Raw genomic sequence first — 3,310 nt, 5'->3', positions numbered from 1 at the left:
GCTGATCCTTAGCATTGATATGTGATTGAGCATATTTTTCTCCATAAGACTTCCATAATGGTCTGCGAAGGTGAGTATCATATGTTTGACCATGTGTATGTGGGACCTCTGGTTTTTGAAGCAAAGTTGATGGTGATTCAGGTACCATATATGGTCCTCTATTTCCTCCACTATTAGGTCTCCTTTGATCCATGTTGGAGTGAGGTTGTTGCAAAGGTCGATTTTCCATTATTTGAGACATGTCAAAATCATGAGGTATCTTGGCTCCACTTTGTGCCATCATTTGTAAAAAGTATTGTCTATCCCTCCTCATTATTTCCTCAACCAATCAATTGAAATGGGGATTCACAATGGATTCTTCCACATCTGCTAAATGTACTGAAAAGTTGTCCATATTGTCATTATGTGTAGCATTGTTGTTTATAGTGTCCATGTTCTCAACATTTGGAATGTTTCTATAGGCATCCATGTCAGGTAATGTAGTATGATCAGAATTGAAAAAGATCTCATTGTCATACTCATAAGAACTCATGTTTGTAGACTCTTGAGCCTCTTTAGTTTCTCTCCTAGATTTTTGAAGGCGGGTTTCAACCATGAACTAGGTATTGACCAAGATGTGTGAGACTAGATGAAAAATGGAAAAAGTATGAAAGACCAAGAGTTAGATGGAATGTAAATGAATCTGAGGTGTACTTGCAATGTCCAAAGTGTAAGACCAAGTATGTATGTAGTAGAGTAGGTGTGACTTCCAAAGAGAGGATAGTTTCTCTTGATGAGGTAAGTTGACCTTGACTCTAAGTAAGACCAAATGAGACCCAAAGGTAAGAAACCTTGATGAGGGACCACTTAGCAAAGTGTTGTTGTATGTAGTGTGTTGACAAAGTATGATGAGGACAAGCAAGTGACCTTTTGACTCAAGTTTAGACAAATGTGAATGTAATGTAAGGTGTAAAGCAATGATGGATTTTGTTAGACCCAAAGACAGGTTGAATGCTAAATGAAGCCCTGGAGAAATGACCTAGGAAGCTCAAGAATTCCAAAACTGACTGTGTTTGTTTGCTGGACTATAACAGTTTTTCAATTCTGGACACAGACGCGCCTGTATACTTCATAGACGCGGTTTCCTGATGCAGACGCGGCTCTGTTTAACACAGACGCGTTTCTAACATTTTTTTTTTTTGCAAAATGTGATGTTGACTGTTGGAACACAGATGCGTTTTTGCCCTTCATAGACGCGGTTATACCACATAGACGCTATTATGTTTGACACAGACGCGTTTCTGTAAAATTTGTGCAATTTTTTCCAATCTATGAAGTCGTTTTGTTGTGACCAAATTTGACTGTTTGACTGATTTTCGTGACAAGAGGACACAGTGTTGATGAAGACCCAGTGTTTGCAGGTGTCTAGACTCAAAATGGCTCCAAGAAAAGTGTGTTGTTTGATGTAAAAATGTTTTGCATACACTTGAAGACACAAAAGACACAATGTTTTGCTGTTTGGTCTTGAATGTTTTGAATGTTTAAAATAAGTCAAGCACAATTCTTATGGCTGGCCAAGACAACAGTTGTTGATCCCACATGGGGTTTTACCCCTGACGCTACGCTATTCAGAGCGGATACTTAGATGCTTGACCTCACTGGCTCCACCCTCGGCACTCACTTCTCGAGTCAGCCAAGCATCAGTCCCCACGAAAACTCCCCGTGGTGAACTTTGTATCTCTACTAAGAACCGTATGTGTGTGGGCCGCTACTAGAGGTCCGACCTCTTGCCCCAACAACTAGAAGGATTTGGGCTTCTAAAACAAAAAGGTGCTAGTAAGGGCATCCGCTCGTGTGGCCATACATGTGGCACTTTCAGCTCTGTAAATACAGAAGGCTCCCAGCCGGTAGGGGTTACGCCCTACAACTGATAAAATAAATTTGATCAAACGGGTTTATGGGGAGACATAGTGTCGGTATGAACTAATCAACACACGTTATCCATAGTTTTCACCGTGAATACATTTGTTTATAGTGGTTCGGAAGAGGTGGGTTTTCCTCTCTACCACTTGGGTCATTCTCTTCTCACTAGTAGTCCTAATGACCACACGGGAAGACAGGCCCTCTAAAGATTAAACAAAAAGAGCCTATTGCTCAAGACACAAAAGACAATGATTCAATTTTAGTGCACCAATTGAAGTGTTTGCTAGTCTATGAAAACAAGGCACACATTCCTGCAAGCACACAAGTTAGGTAAATTTTAGACCCAAAAGACTTTGTGAAAATAGGGGCCTTCAACCAAACGATTTAGCTTTCAAGACAAGATACACCAATTTTGTTAGCTAGATCTGAAAATGTTAGCTCAAAATAAACCAGATCTGAAACCCTAAATGCAAAATCCAAAAAACTGAATCAATGAAAACCCAAAATTTGAAACTGGTGAACACAGACGCGGTTACCCTCAACACAGACACGACTGGGTGACACAGATGTGGTTTTGTGAAGCACAGACACGACTACAGAATATAGACGCGGCTAAAAACATCGCAAACGCGACTTTAAAACACAAATGTGCTTTCCTGGAACCTGCAAAATAAAATATTGCGAATAACACAGACGCGGCTCCAGATATCGCAGACGGGCCAGAAAATCAAAAACGCGATCCGAAAGTACGCAGACGCGGAAATATCAAAATGCTGCCGAAACCGTCGGATCTGCAACTTCAAAATACAAAATCTGCAACAAATAAGTTAAATGCAAAAGGGACAAGAGTCCCACCGGGTGTGCCAAAATGTATATGGTGAAAATGGATAACAATAATAACAATATTGAAAGGCTAAATGAATTCAACCACAAAACCCTAGCCTAACAACAACAAAGATCCACCATAACATATGAAGATTACCTAAGACAATGCAAATCAAATGAAATCACAAAGATTATACCATCACATGTCCAATAGGGTTTGGATCTCCATTCTTCCTATCTCCATTGATCTTGCTTGATATATTTGCCCTCAGATTTTATGTGCACAAGAGCTCAACAAAGAACGAAATGTGGTTGCAAGTAGGATCGTAGTGTAGTCAAGTGCATCAAGTAATTAGCTCATTAGGGTTTTGATAATGAAGGAAGCATCTCCTTATATAGAAGACACAATAAGAAATGGAAGGATAAGATTGAGAGGTGTAAAAGGAGGTCGGCTATGATTAGAGGGTAGGTAAAAGAAATAATAAAATAATGAAAGGGGTAGGTAGTGTAGGAATTAAGAGATGAATGACGTGTCATGGGTAGAAAAGGTTAATGAATTAATTAAATAAATAAAGATTTATTT

Source organism: Cryptomeria japonica, chromosome 2, assembly GCF_030272615.1.
Source record: "Cryptomeria japonica chromosome 2, Sugi_1.0, whole genome shotgun sequence".
Lineage (NCBI taxonomy): Eukaryota > Viridiplantae > Streptophyta > Pinopsida > Cupressales > Cupressaceae > Cryptomeria > Cryptomeria japonica.
The sequence above is the reverse complement of the archived record's forward strand: the minus strand, read 5'-3'. Positions refer to the sequence as shown.